At 46.7% G+C, this 25,871-nt stretch overlaps 1 protein-coding gene and 1 non-coding gene across 9 annotated transcripts in view; one reads left to right on the top strand and one right to left on the bottom strand.

Moving 5' to 3' along the window:
• Positions 1-25,871, top strand: part of KCNMA1 (potassium calcium-activated channel subfamily M alpha 1) — a 764,306-nt gene that overhangs the window by 184,886 nt on the left and 553,549 nt on the right. The window lies entirely within an intron of this gene.
• On the bottom strand, positions 17,877-17,948 carry TRNAC-ACA (transfer RNA cysteine (anticodon ACA)). The gene has a single exon. It is a non-coding gene; the product is annotated as a tRNA-Cys (tRNA).

Below are 25,871 nucleotides of genomic sequence, written 5' to 3'. Positions count from 1 at the left end.
GCAAGGCCAGGCAGACCTGATTCCTTGTGAACTGAGGTCTCTGTACTTCCTGACGGCTATCATTCTCTCTGATGGGCAGGTATCTCACCTGGTTCTCTGGCTCTTATCAAGTCCAACCTAGATGAACCACCCTAAGAAGAATTTCCCAAGGCTTGCCACCACTCCTAAGTGGCTGTGAAGGAAGTAGGTATCTTTGGCAGACTCTGTGGATGCAGGGGCTTCAAGACCAGCAGGAGCTTGCTGGGACCACCTTTCCTGTGGGAAAGCATGCGTATGGAGGGGGTCTGGCCCCTCCGTGGGATGCTGGTGGCCTCCAGGGCTTTTTCTCTGGCCTGGTTGCCCATGTCTCTGTGCGCACCTGTCCTCACCTGTCCTCTTCAGGATCCTGGCTGACCCTGGGCTGTCATCATGGCATCAGTTGGGCAAACACATTCACTGAAAACGAAACACGTGCTAGGAAGGAACATCCTCCCTACACCTTGGTCTCCTGTGCAGCACACTGCTCCGTCCACCGCCCCCCCCCCCCCCACCTGAAGCCTCCCCAGACTGGGACAGGAGGAGGGTCAATGATGGGGTAAATAGCAGTCGTCAGACACTTAGGGAAATGAGTTCAGATTCTCACCAGACAGGAGCTGGAGCCCGAAGTACAGAGTGCTGATTCCTGTTGCCTCCTGCCATGCCCCTGGGTGGTGGAGGAGACGAGGTGGTGGGGGGGGGTCCGCCACCCACAATGCTGAGTCAGGGCACACATGGGCATGCTAGATGTGGATGAGAGCTGCCAGTGACTCTCCTAGGGAACCCTGCCATGTGCCAGGTTCCAGGAGAAACCCTTTTTGTGTTCTCTTGCTCATCCTCATAAGGAACCCTGGGAGATCCACACACTATTGGGCCATTGCACAGCTGAGTAAATGGAGGCACGGACTGACTAAGTCACTTGGCCAAGGTCTTACAGCTAGTGAAGTAGCGGGTCCAGGAGGCCAGGCCAGGCTCATCTGATTTTAGTCCTGGGTCCCCCTGAGGTTGCAGGGGCTGGGTGGGTAACCTAGGAGCTGAGGCAAGAGAGGGCTAATGCATAGAGTGCAAAAAGCCCAGCTGGGAGGACGAGAGGACCTGTGGGACAGGAGTGACAATGGAGATGGCATTGGGAGGTGGCACAGGTGGTGAGGGGAAGGGGGCCTTGGGTGCCAGGCTTACGTTTGCTGGCACTGCGAACCAAGGATGGGTGTTCCTGCCCTTGAATATTCATTTGTCTCACCTCCCGGGTCTGGTCTGGGGAATTCACACTTGGGGTGGCTGCTGTAGCCTAGGAGTCGGTGGGACTCAGAGCGCAGGGTGGACATGGGCACAGTGGGTAGCAAAGAGGAATGGCCTTGGGGGGGCTGGAGCCAGATCTTGATCCCATGGGTAGGGAGACACCTCAGAGAAAATGGGCCTTTCTAGTCTCCCGGGACACCTCTTTTCCGACCCCTACAGCCCCCTCTAAGAACTGTGAGTAGCCAAGTCCCCTCCGCTGCTGGCTCCTCTAGCAGAGAGTGGTCCGCAACGGACTCCAGGCTGTTCCAAACTTATGCTCCTGTGGCCTTGACGGAGTGAGTGAGCCCCCACAACCCTCACTTGGCCAACCGTGGGACCCTATCTTGCTATAAGAGACAAAACAAATCTCAGCCTATTGCTCAAGCCTTCTATTTATAGTCAGCACATAATTAAGCAGATCCTCCTGTCCTGGACCAGAAGGGGCCGCCTGGCTGGTGGGCCATGTGGTGAGTCTGCGGGGCCGCCACGTGGCTAATAGGAGAGAGGAGAGTTTGGAAAGCCTCTTGTTGATGTTCATGCTTCATTTCTTCCCAGTGTGTTTTTGGTCAACAGAAGGATTAAAAATAGCATTTAGAAAAAATTTTGTCACCGGGCGTGACCCTGGGGGGCTATTTGGATCGTAGTTGCTTGTTTCCCTGTTTGAACAGTGTGCTCAGCTCTTAACAGCCCTGGAAAGAAAGCCTAGCAGAAAGCTTCAGGTGTCCCCCTCCCTAGCTGGGTCTTGCTTTGCTTTTTCAAGACCCCAGAGTTCCTTGGCCAATGTCTGTGATTCACTGAGTTCCCCCTTGAGTACCCCCAGCGTACGCAGTGTATCACCTGAAGGCGTTCTGGTAAAGATCCCTCTCTATCCTCACTCCGCAGCTCCTACCCTTCACAGCTCCCTGTTACCTACAGTCAAGTTCAGACTCAGCCTGGCATCCAAGGCCTGGCCTCAGCTCACCTTTCCAGCGGCATCGTACCCTCTTCTCCTAAGCCACCTTCAGTCATCTGGGGCTCTCTGCTTCTCTAGAACTGGGTGTGGGGGGGCGGGCTACCTCTTGAATTTTGACTTCTGCTGGAATCCCCTCTCATTTCCTCTTTGCCCGTTCTCATCCTTCTCATTGTGCAAAATCCAGTTCACCTCCAGTCTCCTGGGATTCCTCCAATCTCGGCATGATCTCACATTTTTCTTCTTTTTCTGGACCTTTAGAGCAATTCTGTCTGAACACTTTCATTTGGCAATTAATCTTGTTATGCCTGGCAGTGTCTTCCCCACTATTATCTCAAAGTGTTATTTAAATATTTCATCAGCATTTAAATCTTCGTATCTGTCCTGCCACCTCAACTGAACTGAAGCTTGTTGGAAGGTACAGAGAGGGTCATAGACTTCTCCAGCAGGCAGCTGGGTGTGGTGGTCTCATCCATGCAGATTCACAGCCTCCTGTGTTTCATCCTTGCTCTGCCTCTTCCTGACCATATGACCTTAGGAAAGTTTTCATCTCTCTGTGCCTCAGTTTCCCCACCTATAAAATGTGGATAAAAATTGCACCCACTTCATAGAGTTTGGAAGAATCCAGTGAGTTAATACAGGCAAAGAAGGGCTTAGAACAGGGCATGGTAGTGTCTGCTGAGATCTTTCGTATGCCCATTTCCCTTCCACCCAGCCCCAGCCCACTGCTATGGACAGAATAGATGGGCCAGATTTGCTTATTTGTTTTACTTGGTGTCCTCTTATTTGTACAGATGAGAAAGCCCTGGCCCAGAGAGGGTAGGGGGGTTTCTTAAGGTCACACGGTAGGAAGCGATGGAGAGCCTGAGGTGGCAGGGCTGAGATTCCAGCGCTTCAAGGGGAGACCTTTCTTTTCATATGCTGCCCCCTTGAGGGGGCTTTACTTTGCAAGAGGCACTGAGAGAAAGCTGTTATTTTATGCTTGAACACCTTTTCCCTGGAGCAGATGGGCTGGGGTTGGCAAAGGCGCCACCAGCCTACAGGACTCCAGGGGGATCATTCACATCGATTGTTCACAGCATGTGCTATGGGAATGGCCTCCCCTCGAGGTGTGCAAAGAGACCCTGGGATGCGTCCCATCATACTCCTGGGTCTAGTGATGGAGCCTGAGGCCTCCTGCACCTGGGAAACACAAAAGCATCAGAGCCAACACGTACCATTCATCCCACTTGAACAGGTCAAAGGCCTCCAAAGGGAGGCATGGCTCCCTGTCCTGTACACTGCCTGTCCTCATGTTCCCCTGGCCACTTTCTGAAAGACCCTTCAGGGCCTGGGGAGGCATTTCAAGGTGGTGAACTATTCTCAAACACCTTCCCTCCCTGCTTTGTGCCAGGAGAGGGATCAGAGGCTGGCTGGGACATGTGGTCAGGGTTAGGGTTAGGGAGCTATATAGGTCCTCCAGGATCAACACCCCTTTCCTGCTGCCCCATCCCAAACCCAGGAGACGCTTGCAGTTGGTGGGGGGGAGGGGGCAGGGTCAGAAATTGTAACATCTGAGCTAAGCCTTAAAAGTGTTTTGTAGGCTGCTTTTCAAATAGAGCCAAAGACGACAACTTTCAGACAGATTTGTGATAAAGCAATACATACAGTGAAATATAATGATGTTCATGGTAAACCCATGTGTGGTGCTAGTGATAAAGAATCTGCCTGCCACACAGGAGATGTGAGTTCGATCCCTGGGTTGGGAAGGTTCGCTGGAGAAAGGAATGGCTACCCACTCAGTATTCTTGCCTGAAGAATCCCCACGGACAGAGGAGCCTAGTGGGCTGCCGTCCATGGGGTTGCAAAGAGTCGGACACGACTGAGCGACTAATACTATGTATATGGTAGAATCTAGGTGGTGAGTATTCAGGTGTTCTCTGTAAAATTCTTTCAACCTTGTTACGTGTTTGAAATTTTTCGTAGTAACATATTGCGGGGGGAGAGCGAGGACTTTGTAGCTGACTGCCCAAGTAGCAAGTCCCCTCTCTGCTCCTTTCTAGTTCTGTGACCTTGGACAAGTTACTTAAGCTCTCTGAGCCTGTTTCCTCATTTGTAAAAATGAGGCTAATCATAGAACATATTTTAGGGGGTAAGATAATGCATTTGAAGTACTTCTTAGGCAAAGACTTGGGACAGTCACTGATGCACTTAATATCCAACTGATAAATATCATTGTTACTATCAATTAGAGAGCTTCATTTGGATGGGCTCTCAGAAGAGGATATTGAATTAGGCAATTAGAAGGTTATTAGTGACCTGAAGGAATAATTCTAGGAACATGGTAGGACGGGAGGAGAAGCCAGAGCAGGGGTTTCAGTAGAGAGGAAGGTGGTAGAGAAGTCAAGGAGGTAAGTCTAGACCTAGTTTGCAGAAGGCTTATTAGAACCTGGGGAGAGAACCGGGGTAATGGCTTGAGAGGGAAAGGAATTTGGCAGTCAGAGGAGACTTGCCTGTGGGCCTCAGGAAGAGAGAAAAGGGGCAGGAGATAAAGAAGGTTATGCAAGTGCTGCCTTGCTCCTCAAAGTGTGGTCCCAAGGACCACCAACAGCTTCATCACCCAGGAGCTTGTTAGAAAAGCAGGATGCTGATGTTTATTAGAGAAGCTCTGAGCTGGTCCACAGATTCAAACTGCAGGATGGGAAGGGCCCTTCCAGGCAGGATGCTCAGACGCCCAGTTACAGCCTGAGTCAGGAGGTAGAGTCAGTGGTCCAGCCAGGCATTTTGTCACCTTTCCCTGGGGTCAAGGGACCTCAGACAGAGCCACCTGGGAGTGTTCTGTTGCCTTTTTCTCTTGTCAGTTGCTCTAACAGAAGTGGCGTGTCGGAAGAGCCGCGAGAGCCCACGCTGCCTGCACTGTGCAGTGATAAAGCAGGGGACGCATACCCACCCGACTTGACACACGACGCTTCTAGGGCGTTTTGAACATCTAATCCAGAGAACGCTTCCAGGGCTTGTGCCACGTTCATGGTGTCTAATTGAAAAAGAAAAAATTAGATAAATGCTAACAGAAAGATTAAGGGTATCAACACGAAGGTATGGATCTCCGGCATCTGATCTGGCTGCATCCGACCTGACAGTGATCTGGATCTGCTGACTCCTTGGCCCGGGCAGGCGCTTTCTAGATCACCATAGGCCCTGCTGACCCTTTCCGTCCTGTGTCCCCAGCCTAACTTGCTAAAGCGTTTGAGTTTGTCACCGCTGGTCCCTGTAGCCTCTTGCTTTTAGGAAGTGGCCGGTGGCCAGCCACATTAAGGGACTTGCCCAGGGTCATCTGTTTTGTCCACAGAGCATGGTCCTGGCTCTCAGCGTAGGTCTCTTAGCTCTGTGTCTTATAACCCCTCCCTCTGTGGGTTTCTAGGCCCTGCCACCAGAAGCCCGCTTCAGTCTCTATGGAATCCCATGTCTACTTCAGGGAGCCTTGGCTTGAGCTCTCGGAGGCCTAAACAGCTGCATTAGGAAGTGTGTATATGCCTGTTGTATGACATTACCACAAACCAAGTTGCCCTTGGTGAATTGCTCTGAATTTTCTATCCACAAATGTTCCTATACCTTTTCACTCCAAAATTTTACCTGTTGAAAAACCTATTTAATAGGAACTTGACATTTTAAAAACCAACCCAAATCCCACCAGCTTAGTGTAGCAGCTTTCCCTATCTTTCATTTTAAAAAATGTCTTCAGTCACTGAAAAGCTCTTCTTCTTTTACCCTGTGCCACTGACAATGTGTTTTAGGTTGACTTCCTGCCTTCCACCCTCCTTCCCTCCCCTTCCCTCCCCTCTCTGTCTTTTTCTTTCCCTTTCCTTCTATCCTTCCCCAGCTGATAACCGCTGAGTAGCACAATGCTTCCATCCTACATTCAGAGTTTATAACACAATGCTTCCATCCTACATTCAGAGTTTATAACACAATGCTTCCATCCTACATTCAGAGTTTATCTCCTGCAGGAGGATACAGTTGCCTGATCCTGCTCAGAAAGCATCCCAGACCCACCCTTGGTAATGGAGCTCTCTATTCTGCCCCCTGACTTGCCAGATAAGTTCCAGATCCTTGGAGGTAGAGGAAAAGCTCAGCATCAAGGATGAGCTGGAAACATCCGTCTAGCCCTTGCTTTTCCATCTCCTCAAGCGGAACATTTCAGCTGAGGGATCGTGTGTGTGTGTGTGTGTGTGTGTATTGGATATGACTGGAATGATAGAGTTTTAGGCACCAGGAACCCTCTCCCTTTCTAGCCTGGTATAATCAGATAATTTTCTTTTGATACTTCTGACTCATAATAAGTTATACATTCCAAACAGTCATCTTTACTGTGTATGGCTTTCTTAGAATGTATGTGTGTACTTTTGAAACAGTCATTGAATTATATGCCAGAAGACATATTTTAGTACACAGTCATCATAAAATGCAAATATTATGCAAATTGTATTTCCCTGGGAAGGCCATGCTACGTGCTGCTAGAAACAGCCATTGCTTTTTGTGCTGTAGTAGCTGTGTGACTTTGTGGGAGTTACTTTACTTCTCTGTGCTCAGTTTTCTTTTCTATAAAATGGAGCTGATCATTCCTAACCCTGCTGGGAGGGTTAATTTAAGGACATACAGTATGTAAGGGCTTCCCTGGTGGCTTGGTGGTAAAGAATCCGCCTGTAGTACAGGAGTCACAGGAGATTCAGGTTCAGTCCTTAGGTTGGTAAGATCCCCTGGAGGAGGGCATGGCAACCCACTCCAGTATTCTTGCCTGGAGAATCTTATGGACAGAGGAGCCTGGTGGGCTGTAGTCCATGGGGTCTCAAAGAATTGGACATGACTGAAGCAACTTAGTACGCATGCGTGGGATATGAAGCACAAGCAAAAAGCCTGGCAAACAGAGCAGAGACTCCACATCCTTTCCTCTTCTTTTCCCTACAAGTTTTCTTTAGAGCTTGAGAACCTGCCAAGGAGTTAATAATCTGTTAACAAACACTTAAGTGTTCCAGGGAAGCTCAGCCTACAAAGGATTGCTTTTCAAGAGGGAAGAATCTTCTTGTAAACAGTCAACTCTGATTTAGCTTTTAACTTTGGTAAGCCTTTGGCTTACCCTGTTGAGTTTTCTTTGCCCAGTTCTACCCGGAATTCTGGGAACTCTTCTCCAGTTGGGTATGTAGCTTGTGAAGGCCAGCTTTGCTGGGGTCTTCCTAATTTCCTTAGGAATGGACTTTGGACTGGGTCATGGTGCTAGTCTCCCCTAGGGGATCCAGATCTGCCTTCCTTTCCCGGTTCAGACATGCTCTGCACCTGCCAAGACTGACTCACTGCCTCCACTTCTTGGGGGTCCTCTGATGGAATTCCACTCATGGTCTAAAACTGAGAACAAAACCATTTGAAAAGCCCTCTCTTCCTTCCAGATTCTGGGTCCCAAACAACTGAAGACTGATGATTCTTCACTCTGTTGCTGCCAGCTGGGTGAGCTGGGCTCTTTCTCTCCCAACTCTGGTCTTTTTTGTCCTGATTTGCAACCCATGGGATATATTTAACATTGGAGGGAGGACAGAACATTTGGAAACCTAATTCAACCAGCAGCCCCGTGTTGCTTGAGCATTGTCTGACATCCTCGTGCCTGACTTTGATGTTAAGCCATAAACTTACTGTATTACTAATTCTAGGTGTTGATGGAAACAATTCAGGCTTCAGGGTTTCTCCAAGTACAGGAAGCACACAATGGGTGCTTTTGGCACCTTCCAGTGATACGTAGATGAGACCTTGAATCACCAGGCAGAAGAGAGTCCTTTTTCACTTTTCTTCCAGTCCTGATTATTGCACCTCGAGTATCTCAGTTTGGTGTTTGCTTTTAATATGCATTTCTTTATTTAGCTGTGCCGGGTCTTAGTTGTGGCACACAGGATCCTTGATCTCCATGCCAGCAGGTGGGGTCTTTAGTTGTGGCATGCGAACTCTTATTCGCAGCATGTGGTGCTAGTTCCCTGACCAGGGATCAAACCTGGGGCCCCCTGCATTGGGAACTCGGAGTCTTAGCCACCTGACCACCAGGGAAGTTTATCATTTTGGTGTTTTGAAAACTTCTCAACACTCTGCCTTGTTCCCTTTGAACAAAGTCATGGCCAGCCTTGGCTGAGAGCCTCTGTCAGCAATGGCATCCGGCTGGAATTTTGTGACCTGGTTTTGTTTCGCATTGTGATTATTTTGAAAGTTATCTTCTATTTTTCCACGAGTTATACCCGTTTTTCACATATAGCAGTGTTCTAAGGTTTTATTGAGATATATTTAATTAAAAACATGAATCTGCTTAAAGAAGAAGCTTAAGAAGTGAATGTTGCAGGTAGCATGTAAGTGGGGCAGAGTGTGTGGTGGGCAGGTGTGAGTGGCTTAGGAGGCACTGGCTGAATCCCTCTCCTGGATTAGCTCCCCGAGCTGCTGACCTCGACTCCATTTTTGACCTCACCATTGATAGGTCACATTGGGGTAACTTCCACCAGCCAGATAGTTCCTTGAAGGTGAAGGCACTGTCTTTTTTTAAAAAATAATAATAATAATTTCTATTTATTTTTGTCTGTGCTGGGTCTATGTTGCTGCTCAGACTTCTCTCTAGTTATGGAGAGCAGGGGAAGCCAGGCACCATCTTTTGCATCCTTGTCACCCCACGCTCCTCACAGGGACCTCAACACATTATTATTCAACTATTTAACGCAGATAGTGATGGACTTGTGCTGATCCTGGTGCAGCTGATTTCCTAGCAGTCACTTCTGCCATGGGGAAAGTTGTCCAGAAGTTTAAGAGTTAGGCGTTACTACAGATATCAGAGGCTATGCTAGTCCCCCACCCTCCTCAGGGGTCCACACAGCTCTCAGGCTTGCCTTTGTGTGTTACTTCAGCGAGGCACGTGCTGTGTTTGTATGGTTGGGAAGCAGGAAGAAGCTTGTGCTAGCTGATGATGTGGGCACACAAGTCCTGAGTTGGATGAGGGATGGGTCCCTTGGAGGCAGTGGCATGTTGGTGCTATAAAACATTTAGTGGATCTTCCCAAAAGGGAGGCATTGGCTGGCTGGCTATGGCCCTGACTGCATGGCAATTATCTCTGTGGCCTGGGCTCCAGGCTTGGGACAGCTAAAACACTGGGTACCACTCAGGCTTGATGTCACTGTGACATGGTGGCACAGTTGCTGATGATTTGTCAGAAACTTTGGGTTCCCTACCTCCTGGGCCTGGCAGGACCACTGCCTCCCCATGGACAGTATATGGGGCCTTTCAAGTGTGCGGGGCTCCGTTTTCTCACGGGCCTTTCAAAGGGATTACATGCATGTGTGCCAAGTCTCTTCAGTCACGTCCAACTCCTTGCAACCCCATGGACTGTAGCCCGCCAGGCTTCTCTGTCCATGGGAGTCTCCAGGCAAGAATACTGGAGTGGGTTTTCATGTCCTCCTCAGGGGATCTTCCTGACCCCTGGGTCAAACCTGCATCTCTTACGACTCCTGTATCAGCCAGGGTTCTTTACTGCTAGTGCCACCTGGGAAGCTCCAAAGGGATTGGGGACAGACAAATAAGTCTCTTTATTTCCAGATGTCACCACTGCTCCTTGGTGTGGCACGGGACACCGAAAGTAATCTCCAAAGTCTCTTCCCATTTTAAAGTTTTTTGAATCTGACCCTGGATGACTGGGCTTGAGTTACACTGGTGTGAAATGAGGAAGTTAAATCAGGACAACCACTTGTTTTGGATGAATTTCCTGCAGGTATCATAATACAATAGGATTAACCAGTGAGCAGGTCATCTTTGTCTTGTTCACCACCATAGGCCCAGCACCTAGCACAGTGGCAATAAAAATAGGCTCATGAAGTGAAAGAACAGGAGGTGATTCTGTGAGTTTTGTGAGAAGTGGTAAATAAGCCCGAAGGAGGCAATGTCCCTTTGGCTTCTTGGTAAGCATGACCTCACCCTAGTAACTTGACCAGGGAAAAGGAAAGAGAAAGCAAGAGTGAAGATGAGGCTCTGAGTCTGGAATCCTGCACGTGGGAGGGGCTGGCTGTGTGCTTTTTTGATCCGAGGTCCCGGCCCCCTAGTCACTGATTGTCTGTTTCCACAGCACAGACTTTGGGGGGAAGCTGCAGGCAGTCTGCAGTTGCTGCTGTATTCATGTTGCAGCTGCTGAGACACCCGTTGGCTGCAGCTGCCCTGGGGCTGAGCCCTCAGCATCTGCTCAGTGGCCTGCAGTTACTGCTGTAGGCTTCAGACTGGCTGGAGCCGGGGTAAATCAGCAGAGGGGTCCCAGGCCTTCCTTCCAGCTTAGAACCCTCCCCACTCCCTGTGCTTATACCCCCTCTGCTTGGAAAGTCACAAAGGGCTAGGAGCAATCCCTGAGATCCTCTTCTGCTCCCTAGGACTGAAAGAGTAACGCTGGGACCCCAGAGGTCTCGAGGTGCAATTATATTTCAATCTTCATGCAAAATCGTAGAATGTCATGCCATCAATAGTTTCCCTTTTAACATTATTTTGATTGTTTTGCAGTCCAAGAATGAGAGCCAATCTGTGGTCCCTCCAGTGCTCAGTCTGGGCAGCCGAGACCACCAGGAGGGTGAATGATCAGTTGTTACATCTGCTTGGCAAACGTGCCTTGATACACTGCCTCCAGGAGGGATGCCGGGTCAACTGATATGAGTTAGAAATTGATCGTATCTCTTAGAATTGGTGCAAGTGCAGAGAGGGACAGCGGATGATTCAGAGGAGGGGAAAGCTGCTGCCTCTAAAAGGAGTCGTTCTCTCTGCAGCCCAGAAGGCCAAGATGAAACGTGATGCAAGAAAAGTGTGAAGAGGGCAGAGAGGAGTGGTGACCTGTGAACTGTAATCAAGGCACTTCAGTGGTTCAGCCCTTGACCTTTGTGGGTTAGCACACTCCAAACTTTATCAAAGCCCACTCTGTGGCGGCCCCGATATGAAGGTGCACTGTATTAAGATAGAGATGAGTTAAGCGTCTCTGGTGGGGATTGCACTGGATGGGCTGGGGAGGCATGTGTGGACGTGATGTTGAGCAGCTGGCTCCTGCCTGTATCCTCCATGGTTGTGGCTGTTACCTTTGTGAGGTCCTCCTCGACTTCACCTGCAGAAAGTGCCTGCTTGGTTTGTTCTTCTGGGGAGTATTGCGCTGATATTCACTAGCTTTAGCTCTCCAGGTGGACGTTCTCAGTGGTGTTGGTAGAACCATATTGTGGCATGGTTGTGAGAAGATGGACTTTTGCTGTGGCTAGCACCCAAACCGTTTGTGCAGAAGGAGGTGGACTGGGATTCAGGGCTCCAGGCTTCTAGGCGTAGCTCTGCCCCGCGTCTGTTAATGGGACTTAGGAACAAGACTGGCTTATGGTTTTCCTTCCTCTGGTCAACGGGAGAAAGGTTGCCTGGTGTATTGTGCCTGCATACACATGTACATATAAAAATCTCACAAGATATTCTTTAGCTTTGAAAGATGTAAACGGATAATAAAAGCATCTTATTTGAGAAAGAGCACAAAACTGTTACAGTTATTAAACAGGTTTCTACTTACTATGGCACTTTTCAGGGTCCCTAATATAATAATACTAAGAGGTTGGCCAAAAAGAGTTTGTTTTCCATAAGATGTTATGGAAAAGACTGAATGCATCTTTTGGCCAATCCAATAATACAGTAAATCACTGCAGGGGGGTTCAGTGGGCAGTGATTCACAAACTTAGTTGATCATGGAATACTTGGGTTGGAGAGGAGCCTACTAACTAATGTTCCTTCGCATCTACTTCGGGAACCACTAGTCTAGATAAGTGGTCCTCAATCCCTGATGATTTTTGTCCCCTAGGGGACTTTTGGCAATGTTTGGAGACATTTTAGTTGTCACGACCTGGGGAGGGCGGAAGAGTGCTACTAGCTTCCAGTAGATGGAGGCCAGAGATGCTGTTAAACATTCTAAGACATACAGGACAGATGCCCACATCACATTTATCTTGCCAAAATGTCATTAGTGCCGAGGTTGAGAAATCTTGGATGAGATGGTCCCTAAAGTATCCTTCCCCCTCCCAGCTCTAACGTTTGGGGGAGTGGGCCTTTTGATGACACTCCGTAACTTGGTGCACCTGTTTACCCAGGGGGATGTCTGGCTCTTTCACGTCATTGCTCTCTGGAAGGCAGGAGAGATGAGGTCATTCTGCTTTATCCTTGTTGATACTTGAACATTCCTGGCTCACAAGCCATGTACCCGTATATCCATAACCACGGTCTGCATCTCTGGGAGCACGAGGGCTGGTGGCCAGGTGAGCAGAACACAAAGTCTCCCTTTCCTGGATCTTATTTCCACTCTCAGTGGCCAAGTTGGGGGAGCTCACTCTGCTCTGTTGCCGGAGAGACTTGGATTTCAAAGCCCACACTGCCTGCCAGGAGCCGTTCCCACAGACAGTGCTGAGATTCCAAGAAGATTCTTCAGCTCACAGAGATTCATCATCTTTATGAAGTTTTAAAATCAGAGGTGGGTTTTACAGATACCCAAGATATTCTGGCTTTTTGTGCTTCCTCTTGACCACACCCCCTTCTCCAAACACACATTGTCCTCTAGTAACCAAAACATAATACGTAATGGAAATTCCATCACAGCTGACCCACAGAGACCCAAATGGGACCATTGCAATTATGTCTGAAGCGTGGCGCTGTCGTGACCAATTAGCCTTTCACAGAAGTGAATGCTCCCCTTTACAGCTTCAGGGAGATCAGCCTGTTGTGGCTCAAGGTAGACTGTTGGCAGCATCTCTTCCTTTTCTGGGCTTCAGAGGTACACATCCTCTAAGGAGTCCCTGCCACCACTGGGCCACATGAACAGTACAACTCAAGGTGGATATACACTTCCTGCCTGCCTCCTACCCCATCAATCCTGTGCTTCTTCTCATCACAGGGAGCCTTGTTATCTTCATGGGCATAAGCCATTTACCAAGACACTTGTTTCTCCCTGGGAAGGCTGTGTAGGCAAGGATCAGCAGGCTTAGCAAGGCCAGCTCTGTCACCAGTGGTAACTTACAGCGTCTTGAGGAAGCCATGGTGGAAGCTGTCCCCTCTCTTTTCCATCCTAGGTCGGGGGGTGCATTGTCCTGTGTCCAGAGATGTCAAATGAGATCAAATGAGTGAAATTAATGCAACAAATTTTACTGGCCACTGGCCCTGGAGTGGGTTGTAGGAAACACCTTTTTCAAAAAAACACTCAGTGATGAGTGACTTATTGGATGAATAAGTCCCAGCCTCTTACTTAATTGGTTCAGACTTTTATTGAGTGTTAACCATGTTCTAGGGAAGTGCTGCTATTTCTTCTGAAGGTTGCAGAGTCTGCAACTACAAGACACAGAGAGGGGGACAGAAGGTGCTGTAAGGTTTTGGGTCAGGTGTCGGGGGGGCAGCAATGATCTCCCACCACCACAGTCAGCACCCGTTCGGTGTTACAGGTGCTGGCTCTTTGCTGAGTGCTTTCTGGATCTCAGCTAACCCTCCCAGCTTCCCACCTATTCACCCACTCAGTCACCCACCCTGTCATCCACCCACCCAGCCCACTGCCAACCCTCCACCCAGCCATCCTCTATCCACTCTCCCAGCTACCCTTTCAGCCACCCTCTGCAGTGAACAATCTCCATTTCCAGGTGAGGCAACTGATGCTTATGGGAGGTTAAGAACCACCCAAGTTGTAACCAGACCTCAACTCATTTTTCCAGCACACTCTGAAGCCATACTCTTAATTCTGTGCCTCCCATGAGTGCTGATTTGAATTCAGGTCCTTAGCTCGTACCCAGTCTCCACAACCTCAGTGCTCCAGCCAGGCTCAGGGCTCTGGGGAGGATCAGAGTGACCACCCAGAGTGTGACAGCACCATGCTGCTCACACGCAGTAGACAGGGCTTTCCAGCTTCAGGAGGGATTGTTGTGTGCTCAGAAATTACATGTTCACCTGTTAGAACCAAAATAACCTAAGAGGAATTTTTCAGGTCGTGGCTACAACCCATAAGTGGATCGTAAAATCAATTTAGTGGGTCACAACCAATGCAAAAAAAAAAAAGAAAAGGATATGAAAGTACATCCCGTGTAATAAGGTTAGATGTTGTTTCATGAGCCCTTTGTTGCAGTTACTTATATACTAGATGTGTGTGAGTCACAACGGAAAATAAATTTCTTACTGCGGGTGAAGGTTACAAATTTGAAAGCACCACCCAGGAGGGGAGTTGGGCAGGCCTCCAGCTACAGAGACAGGCACGCTGTGTGTGCTCTTTGAATCTTTGCTTGGTGCGTGGGTTGAAGGGGAAAAAGGACACAGCAGGTCTTGGCAGGTCAGTCAGCAAGGGTTGGCTGAAAGCCTACTCTGAACTGGGCTTTGTTGGTGTTTTGGGGGCTTCATGATGTTAGAGACGAGGTCCCTGCTGACCTTGAGTTCTTCCTTTCCAGTCCAAGAGAACAGCTCTATCCAGCAAAGTGAGGGCATGTCATAGGCAGTGTCTACAAGAATAATGACGGAGCAGTGCAATGTAGCTCTGGCTAAAAGCATGAACTCCAGGGCAGCCGGCCTAGATGTAAATCCTAGCTCAAATCTATCTCTTATAGTTCACCGCTTTGGGTAGGTCACCTAATCTCTCTGTGCCTCAATTTTCTCATCTGTAAAATGGGCATAAGAACGATACACACTGTGTGAAGTTATTATGAGGATTGAGTTAGTATCTACAGAATGCTCAGAACAATGCCTGGCCCAAGGCCACCATATATATATATATGTATATGTATGTGTGTGTTTGTTGTATCTGGTGGCTCAGATGGTAAAGAATCTGCCTGCAATGTGGGAGACTCAGGTTTGATCCCTGGCTTGGGAAGATCCCCTGGAGAAGGGAATGGCAACCCACTCCAGTATTCTTGCCTGGACAATCCCACAGACAGAGGAATCTGGTGGGCTACAGTCCATGGGGTTGCAAAGAGTTGGATATGACTGAGTAGCTGACACTCATTACATAAAGGTGAGCATATGAGCTTTATCTGAGAGCCTAACAGGAAGCTTTATCAAGGCAAGACTTAGAGCAGGCCTGGATGATTATTTTCCTAATATTCTTCTTCCCATCATTCAGTTCAGTTGCTCAGCCGTGTCTGACTCTTTGCGACCCCATGGACTGCAGCGCGCCAGGCTTCCCTCTCCATCACCAACTCCGTCATCTTCCCAACGTGATCATCCATGACTACTGTTTTCTCATCATAAAAATATTCTAGACACTGTGCAGAGTCTCCCATGTATGTCCTTCTGTCCAGGGAAGTAGGGCTTCTTATGTCCATTTCTCAGATGGTGATGTGGCGTGCTTAAAGAGGGACCAAGCCAGGCCCCAGCCCCTGGTGGGTCTGGTTCTGAGACCTGTGCTTTTGAACCAGAGGGTGCATCCTGTCCATGGCCTGCCGCCTGCCTCTACTTTCTTTGAAGATGTGGCTGGTTTGGTCCTTTCCTGGCCCAGAGAAAAGGGTACTGTTCTCTCCACTGGGCAGAAGGAGGGTTTTGAAGCACACTGGCTCTGTGGAGTGCCCCAGCCCTCCCTGAGGGGTAATTCACACAGCCACGGGGAGACCTGACTTCCTGATGGCTCTCACAGCTGCTGGATCCCCCAGACAGCCTTGCCGGGGGCTGTGCTGGGGTCTGAGAGTTATCAGCAGCCTGCTGTACCCCACACCTGGCTCATCCTCTCTCAGTCTGAGATGTGAGGCCCCGCCTTGGCTGGGAGCCCATGACAGATGCAGCTCCTCTTTGAAGTGCTGAACTGAAGAGACTTCCAAACAGGAAGCGTGGCCCAGCAGAAACCCGTGCATTTTCAAAGGCTCTCCTGCCTTTGGAGGAAGGTCCCCGAGAAGGGCTGGAATCATTAGGGTGCTTAGTTATCTGGCTCAGCTCCAGGGAACCCAGGATCTCAGTTTTGGTCTCAGCGGAAGTCCTGCCACCTGGGCAAAGCTGGAGGGCAGCCCGCCTGCCCCACCAGGGTGCCGGGCCCACATCCTTTTGATCCCTGACTTATTAGTGAGCTTTGATTGCTTGTTGCACACCTACTGCATATTCACTAGACACAGTGCTAGACATAGATCTAAAACTGTAGAATATAGAGTCTAAATAAATATAAATATATGTTTATGGCGTCCCACTCCAGTATTCTTACATGGAAAATTCCATGGACAGAGGAGCCTGCAGTCCATGGAGTCTCAAAGAGTCTGACATAACTGAGCGCCTGAGCATAATATAAAATATATAAACACATAAGAAGAACATATATTATTCATTAATATGTATTATTAATAATATATGTTAATATATTATTAATATACATTCTTATTAATTCTTACACCCTGGAAGTAGAGGCTGTTTTTATTGTCCAAGAACTTCCTGTGAGTATTCCTTCTGTAAGTGTTGCAAAGGTAAATTGTTGAGTGAATAAATGAATACTGGCCTTCATTTCTAACCCTTTATGGAGATACAGAAGATCCCCGTGATGAGAGCAAATGCCCACTGACAGCCTGTCTGAGCTCTGCTTGGCTGCTTAGTGGCTGTGTGACCATGGGCAAGTGATCTGCAGAACGGGAGATATTAGTACTAGTTGTGAGGATGAGAAGGATTACAACCCCCTTGCCAAGCATTTCTTATCATTTTTATCTTACAGCTCAGGAACTTGAGTTTTCGAAGGGTTAAATAACGTGCTGCAGTTTGTGCGGCAAGTTTAGATTATAAAACAAAGCAAACGAAAGATGAGGCACATCAGCAAAGCCGGGACTGTTTGTCCTCTGTGACAGCGTGCCATTCCTCTGGCTAGATTAATTCTCAGCTCTTAAGTCAGAGGCTGAGATGTTGACGTTCCAGAAGTCCACTCTCCCGGACAGAGACTAACATTCTGTTCATGGGTTGACTGAACATTCGAAATTAAATGCTGGCCTTGGAAGGGATGAGGGAGGGAACACTTAACTCCCAGGTTTGCGGAGGGGAGGGACTGTGCCCATCTCAAAGAATCAGACCCCTCTCTTATTTTTCAAGGGCCTTGGGGTGGGGGACAGCATCCTGAAAATCTGACCTGCTGCAGCAGAAAGCATGGCTTTGACCTACCTGTGAAATATCTGAAGCTTTCCAAGTTCACACTGACCCTGTGAGCAGGCAGCCCTGGGTTAGCGTGGACTGGAGAGGCAAGGAAGGCATTTGGTTGGTTCTCATTTTTATTCTGTGGCCTCTGAGCTTGAGAATACAGAGTCCCTATCCCCTGGCGTCCCCTTTCTCTTCATCAACAGTGACACGCTGTGTTCACATTCCCTTCTCGGCGTCGTCCTAAGGTATCGGGCACACAACAGTGTCTGCCTCTTTTCAGAGTAAAAGTTATACCCCTTATTTTTCAAAACCAAGAGGGGTATAATTTGTGACTAAAACCAAGGTGCTCAGACTGTGAAAATATCTGCTGCTTGGATGTTTCTGTGTTGATTGAAAGTGAAAGTGAAGTCGCTCAGTTGTGTCCAACTCTTTGGGACCCCATGGACTGTAGCCCACCAGGCTCCTCCGTCCCTGGGATTTTCCAGGCAAGAGTACTGGAGTAGGTTGCCATTTCTTTCTCCAGGGGACCTTCCCAAGCCAGGGATCAAACCTGGGTCTCCTGCATTGTAGGCAGATGCTTTTCCGTCTGAGCCACCAGGGAAGCCCTCAATTAGCAAAGTCATTTCTAGCTCAGATCTGGAGAAGAAACTCTTTATTTGTTAGTGAGAAGCCCTTTGTGAGTGTCTTCCAGTTGAGCAAGCATGGGCAAAGCCAAGTCTCCTTAATTTATTCATTGACTCTTTTTTTTCTTTTTTTAGGCTAGAAAACAATCACATACTTTTGGCCAAAACCAGCCCTGGGGCAGGAATCCAACAAAACATCTTACTAATCAGATAATCTAATTTCCAAAGAGAGACCCCAGCTCAAACTACTGCCTTGCTTACAGTGACGCAGAGATGACAGAAGGATCAGTGAGCAGAGGCCCATCATTCCCTTGAAGTTCACATGGACCCTCACCAAGGTTTAGGGCTTGGTTGGAGCTTGGCTGAGTTTTGTGTGTGTTGAGGGGGTGGGAGGTGGGTATCTGTAATAGTGAGAAATACCCTATTTAGAGGAAAAAGTGCTATAAACTGGATGACTTAAATAAACAGAAATTAACTTTTTCATCGTTCTGGAAACCAGAAGTTCAGAATCAAGGATTTGCAGGTCTGTATTCCTGAAACCTGTAGAGGAGGATCTGTCCTCGCTCGCTCTAGCTTCCACGGTGGTCGTCCCTTGTTTGTATTCCCTAGCTTGCTGCTGCAACACTCCAGTCTCTGCCTCCATCCTCGTGTGGCCTTCTTCCTGTGTCTCTCTCCTCTCAGGGCCTCCTCCTCCCTGTTTTACTCTCTTCTCCTTTCATAAGGATGCACATGATATTGAATTATGGGCTCACTTGGTTACATCTCCAAAGACCTTATTTCCGGATAAAGTCATGGCCACAGGTACTGGGGTTTAGCACATAACCCTATTTGGTGGGGAATGCAGTGCAACCCATTATGTATAGACACCTTGTCTGAATGCTGGAGAGATGGATCAGGCTTTCTTCTGCCAGTATGAAGAAGTGAACAAGCTGGCGTTCTTCTGGGAATCAGGTTCCTGGAAGGAGGAGGAAACCGCAGGTAGAGGGCTTAAGCTCTGAATATCCTTTTTTTCCAGATCTGTGTTTCCCTAGATGGGGTCTCCAGACTAGCAGCATCTACATCAGCTGAGAACTTGTGAGAAATGTTAGTTCTTAGGCCCCACCCCAGACTTACTGAACCAGAAACTCTAGGGTGGGGCTCAGCTACCTCTGTTGGGTGGTTCAAGGGTTATTCTACATTCTTGCCTTTTATTCTTACTGTAGTGGTTTCAGATGGGGTTGCCTGTTGATGCTGGAAGATGTTTTGGGTTAAAGTAGATATTAATCAGAGAAGGCAATGGCACCCCACTCCAGTACTCTTGCCTGGAAAATCCCATGGACGGAGGAGCCTGGTAGGCTGCAGTCCATGGGGTCGCTAAGAGTCGGACACGACTGAGTGACTTCCCTTTTACTTTTCACTTTCATGCATTGGAGAAGGAAATGGCAACCCACTCCAGTGTTCTTGCCTGGAGAATCCCAGGGATGGGGAGCCTGGTGGCTCGCCATCTATGGGGTCACACAGAGTCAGCCACGACTGAAGCGACTTAGCAGCAGCAGCAGCAGCAGCAGCAGCAGAAAAAGTTCTGGAGCTTCCCTAATGGTCCAGTGGTTAAGACTTTGCCTTGCAGTGCAGGAGGTGTGGATTTGGTCCCCGGTCAGGAAGCTAAGATCCCACATGCCTTGGGGTCAAAAAACCAAAACATAAAACAAGAAGTGATATTGTAACTCATTCAATAAAGACTTCCCTGGTGGTTCAGTGGTTGAGAATCTGGCTGCCCAGGAGACACAGGCTTGATCCCTGGTCCTGGAAGATCCCATGTGCTGTGGAGCAACTCAGCCAGCAAGCTGCAGCTACTGAGCCCACGAGCCTAGAGCCTGTGCTCCGCAATGAGAGAAACCACCACGAGGAGAAGCCCGCACACCACAACTAGAGAGTGGCCCCCACTTGCCTCAACTAGAGAAAGCCCATGTGCAGCAGTGAAGACCTAGCACAGCCATACAGTAAAAAAAAAAAAAAAAAAAGATTCTCTAAAAAAATGGTCTATGTCAAAAAATCTTTTTTTTGAGAAATTATATAGTTCTTTGGTCTAAGTCAAACAAGTTCTGTGACTAGCTCTGAGCTTTTGATATGCTTAATGCACTGAACATTGAAAATTTCCAGGAAGGGAAACAGTAGCATTTTCAAATTTCATTGATAAAAGAAGTCCTTCTGTACGGAGTATCCCATTGGACTGGCATTCTGTAGAGTACGCACTGGGAAACACTGCTCTCGTCCACATATGAAGGCATTCAGCAAACTTTTTATGAATCATCTTCTAAGAACTAGGCCCTGTGTTGGGGGAATAGAGCAGTGAAGACATAGATTCTCTCTCCATGGAACTGAGAACTTGTGCCGGGGCTGGCTAACTGCAGGCTGTGGGCCAAGACTGCCCTGCCATCTGTTTTTTTTGTTTTTTTTTTTTTTTTAATGGCCTACTAGCTCAGAAAGGTTTTTTCAGATGAAAAAATTTTTAATAAAGGATATTTTATGAAATGTGAAAATTCTATGAAATTGAAATTTAAGTGTCCATAAATAAAATGTGATTGGAACACAACCACTCTTGTTTGTTTACATTTTATTTCTGACCACTTTTGTTCTGTGATGACAGAGTTGATTAGTTGCCAAAGAGATTTTAGGCACCTGCAGAGCCTAAAATAGGGCTTCGCAGGTGGTGCTAGTGGTAAAGAATCCAGTTGCCAATGCAGAAACTGCAGGAGACATGGGTTCAATCCCTGAGTTGGGAAGACCCCCTGGAGAAGGAAATGGCAACCCACTCCAGTATTCTTGCCTGCGAAATCTCATGGATAGAGGAGCCTGGCAGGCTACAGTCCATGGGGTAGCAGAGAGTCAGACAAGTTTGAGCACCCATATATCCAGAACCTAAAATATTCACTAGCTGACCCTTTACAGTTTGCCAGCTCCTGCTGTATGGAAGCAAAGAGGCTGTGAGCAAGTATTTGTGGATGCCTTGAGTGTTCTGGAGGAGGAGTGAAAGCTCCACATGATTAAAGAGCTGTCCTCACTCAGTGGAGGTGGAGGGGCCATTAGGGAAGGCTTGCTGGAGAGAGAGTTTAAGTCTGAGTGGGAAGTCTAGAATATGACTGCGTGGAGAAGGTTGTTTCAGGGAATGGTACATGCAAATCCATGAGTCATAAAGGAGACCCACTCATGGAAGGAAGGGAAGAAAGCCCAGTATGGCTGGAGAATAAGGAAGGTGAGGCTGAGCGTGGTTTCATATGTGATCAGATATAAGGCAAAACCCAGACATCCAAGAACATCCCTGAAGGTCATGCTGAGGATGCTGAACTTGATCCTGAGAGCAGTGGGGAGTCATGGGAGAGTTTAAGCACAGGGATGATAGAAGTGATGTAAACTTTGTGAGATCTCTCTGGCTTAGTGTGGAGGACAGATGGGGCACTGGAGCAAAAGCAGATACATTATTAATTGTGAAGCCTAGCAGTCAGTCTGGGGAGAGAAGGTGTGGGTAGAGGGAAATGAGTGATTTGAGATGCAGAAGCTTTCTGTGATACTCACCGCCCTTGTATTGGACCCTGTGTGCTTTTTTTTTAAATATAAATTTATTTATTTTAATTGGAGATTAATTACTTTACAATATTGTATTGGTTCTGCCATACATCAACATGAATCCACCACAGGTGTACACGTGTTCCCCATCCTGAACCCCCCTTCCTCCTCCCTCCCCGTACCATCCCTCTGGGTTGTCCCAGTGCACCAGCCCCAAGCATCCAGTATCATGCATCAAGCCTGGACTGGTGATTCGTTTCATATATGATATTATACGTGTTTCAATGCCATTCTCCCAAATCATTCCACCCTCTCCCTCCTGCAGAGTCCAAAAGACTGTTCTATACATCTGTGTCTCTTTTGCTGTCTCGCATACAGGGGTATCATTACTATCTTTCTAAATTCCATATATATGCATTAGTATACTGTATTGGTGTTTTTCTTTCTGGCTTACTTCACTCTGTATAATCGGCTCCAGTTTCATCCACCTCATTAGAACTGATTCAAATGTATTCTTTTTAATGGTTGAGTAATACTCCATTGTGTATATGTACCACAGCTTTCTTATCCATTCGTCTGCTGATGGGCATCTAGGTTGCTTCCATGTCCTGGCTATTATAAACAGTGCTGCGATGAACATTGGGGTACACGTGTCTCTTTCAGTTCCGGTTTCCTCAGTGTGTATGCCCAGCAATGGGATTACTGGGTCATAAGGCAGTTCTATTTTCAGTTTTTTAAGGAATCTCCACACTGTTCTCCATAGAGGCTGTACTAGTTTGCATTCCCACCAACAGTGTAAGAGGGTTCCCTTTTCTCCCCACCCTCTCCAGCATTTATTGCTTTAGACTTTTGGATTGCAGCCATTCTGACTGGTGTGAAGTGGTACCCCATTGTGGTTTTGATTTGCATTTCTCTGATAATGAGTGGTGTTCAGCATCTTTTCATTTGTTTGTTAGCCATCTGTATGTCTTCTTTGGAGAAATGTCTGTTTAGTTCTTTGGCCCATTTTTTGATTCGGTAATTTATTTTTCTGGAAATGAGCTGCAGGAGTTGCTTATGTATTTTTGACATTAGTTGTTTGTCAGTTGCTTCATTTGCTATTATTTTCTCCCATTCTGAAGGCTGTCTTTTCACCTTGCTTATAGTTTCCTTTGTTGTGCAGAAGCTTTTAAGTTTGATTAGGTCCCATTTGTTTATTTTTGCTTTTATTTCCAGTATTCTGGGAGGTGGGTCATAGAGGATCCTGCTGTGATTTATGTCAGAGAGTGTTTTGCCTATGTTCTCCTTTTGGAGTTTTATAGTTTCAGGTCTTACATTTAGATCTTTAATCCGTTTTGAGTTTATTTTTGTGTATGGTGTTAGAAAGTGTTCTAGTTTCATTCTTTTACAAGTGGTTGACCAGTTTTCCCAGCATCACTTGTTAAAGAGATTGTCTTAAATCCATTGTATATTCTTGCCTCCTTTGTCAAAGATAAGGTGTTCGTAGGTGCGTGGATTTATCTCTGGGCTTTCTATTTTGTTCCATTGATCTATATTTCTGTCTTTGTGCCAGTACCATACTGTCTTGATGACTGTGGCTTTGTAGTAGAGCCTGAAGTCAGGGAGGTTGATTCTTCCAGTTTCATTCTTCTTTCTCAAGATTGCTTTGGCTATTTGAGGTCTTTTGTATTTCCATACAAATTGTGAAATTATTTGCTTTAGCTCTGTGAAAAATACCTTTGATAGCTTGACTCTACCAAAAATTTAGAGAAGAGCTAACACCTATCCTACTCAAACTCTTCCAGAATATTTCAGAGGAAGGTAAACTTCCAAACTCATTCTATGAGGCCACCATCACCCTAATACCAAAACCTGACAAAGATGCCACAAAAAAAGAAAACTACAGGCCAATATCACTGATGAACATAGATGCAAAAATCCTTAACAAAATTCTAGCAATCAGAATCCAACAGCACATTAAAAAGATCATACACCATGACCAAGTGGGCTTTATCCCAGGGATGCAAGGATTCTTCAATATCTGCAAATCAATCAATGTAATACACCACATTAACAAATTGGAAAATAAAAGCCATATGATTATCTCAATAGATGCAGAGAAAGCCTTTGACAAAATTAAACATCCATTTATGATAAAAACTCTCCAGAAAGCAGAAATAGAAGGAACATTCAGTTCAGTTCAGTTCAGTTGCTCAGTCGTGTCCGACTCTTTGCGACCGCATGAATCACAGCATGCCATGCTGCAACATAATACAAGCTATATATGACAAGCCCACAGCAAACATTATCCTCAATGGTGAAAAATTGAAAGCATTTCCCCTAAAGTCAGGAACAAGACAAGGGTGCTCACTTTCACCACTACTATTCAACATAGTTTTGGAAGTTTTGGCCATAGCAATCAGAGCAGAAAAAGAAATAAAAGGAATCCAAATTGGAAAAGAAGAAGTAAAACTCTCACTGTTTGCAGATGACATGATCCTCTACATAGAAAACCCTAAAGACTCCACCAGAAAATTACTAGAGCTAATCAATGAATATAGTAAAGTTGCAGGATATACGATCAACACACAGAAATCCCTTGCATTCCTATACACTAATAATAAGAAAATAGAGAAATCAAGGAAACAATTCCATTCACCATTGCAATGAAAAGAATAAAATACTTAGAAATATATCTACCTAAAGAAACTAAACAGCTATATATAGAAAACTATAAAACACTGGTGAAAGAAATCAAAGAGGACACTAATAGATGGAGAAATATACCATGTTCATGGATCGGAAGAATCAGTATAGTGAAAATGAGTATACTACCCAAAGCAATCTATAGATTCAATGCAAACCCTGTGTGCTTTGTGATGGCCTTCTACATGATGGGCCTGCATCCTCTTAGACCCTGACTTACTTATGAGCATTGATTGCTTGCTGCACACCTACTACATATCCATTAGGCTCAGTGCTAGATGTAGAGATATATTTATCTTTATTTAGAATCTGTATAAATGTAATAATTAATGAGTATACATATTCTTGTTATATATTGATATTTACAGATGTAGGTATGTATTTGTCTAGACTATATATTTATATTCTATAGATATAAGAATTTATAATCAATGTATTTTATACAATACATTCTAAAGAATGTATAATATATATTTCACAGAATATATATATATTCTGTGAAGGTGAAAGTGTTAGTTGCTTAGTCATGTCCAACTCTTTGCAATCCCATGGACTGTAGCAAGACTGCTCTGTGGGATTTCTCAGGCAAGACTACTGGAATGGGTTGCCGTTCCTTTCTCCAGGGGGATCTTCCTGACCCAAGGGTCAAACCTGCATCAGCCACAGTGTAGGCAGATTATTTACTTTCTGAGCCACGAGGGATGTGCCCCTATATATATTCTATAGATATGAAAATTAATATGCAAGGTTTCTGACCTCAGGATTCTTAATTGGAAGGGATGATGGATGCTTGAATATATTGAGGGCTGATAAACAGAGGAACAAATAATACTGTGAGGGGACAGAGAGTAAGGGTTGAGAGAATATCATTGAGAGGTGTTAATTCTTATTAAGAGATCTGGAGAGGCTTCATGGTGGAGGTGCCTTTAAACAGTTTTGAATAATGTCCTGCATTTGGAAAGAAATGTAATTAGTCCAACAGGAGCAAAGCAATGTATTTGTGACAGTATGAGGTATGTATACAGCAAAGGGATCAGGAAGCAGTGTGGCTGGAATGAGTGATGAGTGGAAGCTTATGGAAGGTGAAAAGGTAGTCCAGAGGCCCCTGATCTGGCATGGGACTTGACCTAGGCTTCTGACTGATTTAACACTCTTGACACCTTAATCAAGGCTGTGCTGAGACCATGAGCAACTCTCAGGAGTAAATCTGCAGGGCAAGAGAAGACTCTCTCTCTCTCTCCGTGGCCGGGGGTCCTGCCTACCTCATTTCATGACCTCCTGAGGCAAGTATAAACAATAAAACACACCTCCTCCCCATCACCTTGTTTACAGGCTCAGCCCCTTTATCCAACAGCAGACTGTTGTATTATCAAGTCCTCTGGGGTTCCTAGCCCATTCATCCCATGGCTGTGTCTGTTTCTGACTTCTGCTTTGGCATTCTTCTTCTGGGTGGTGCCTACCCCTCAAAACTGTGAGGTGTTTTGGTTTTTTTTGTTTTTCCAAAACGAATAACTTTTTATTGAAGTATGGTTGATTTACGATGCTGTATTGGTTTCAGGGGCTTCCTAGGTGGCTCAGTGGTAAAGAATCTGCCTGCCAATGCAGGAGACGCAAAAGGTGCAGGTTTGATCCCTGGGTCAGAAAGATCCCCTGGAGAAGGGAATGGCAACCCA

This window comes from Ovis canadensis, chromosome 25 (assembly GCF_042477335.2).
Source record: "Ovis canadensis isolate MfBH-ARS-UI-01 breed Bighorn chromosome 25, ARS-UI_OviCan_v2, whole genome shotgun sequence".
Taxonomy (NCBI): Eukaryota; Metazoa; Chordata; class Mammalia; order Artiodactyla; family Bovidae; genus Ovis; species Ovis canadensis.
This window is presented reverse-complemented; position numbering and strand designations above follow the sequence as displayed.